Below are 270 nucleotides of genomic sequence, written 5' to 3'. Positions count from 1 at the left end.
TGGGAGGGAGCCACCAGGCTGGGGGAGGCTGGGATTTGGGGTGGGTGATGTGCTGCAGCCACCCTTGTGTGGGTCTGTGTGATGAGCTGGGTTAGTTCTCAGCCTGGGCTGCAGCACTGGGGGCACAGTGGGGACATTGGGGGGGGCACAAGGATGCTTGAGCACTTAGATACCAGAGAGAGGGAAGGCACTGCTTGTGCACTGACTGCAAAGAGCTTCTCCGAGGGATTAGACCAGATTCTATATAAATATAATATATATTTGCTCCAC

The sequence above is a fragment of the Acanthisitta chloris genome, unplaced genomic scaffold (genome assembly GCF_000695815.1).
Source record: "Acanthisitta chloris isolate BGI_N310 unplaced genomic scaffold, ASM69581v1 scaffold35203, whole genome shotgun sequence".
In the NCBI taxonomy this organism is placed as follows: Eukaryota; Metazoa; Chordata; class Aves; order Passeriformes; family Acanthisittidae; genus Acanthisitta; species Acanthisitta chloris.
Note: the sequence above shows the minus strand (reverse complement) of the source record.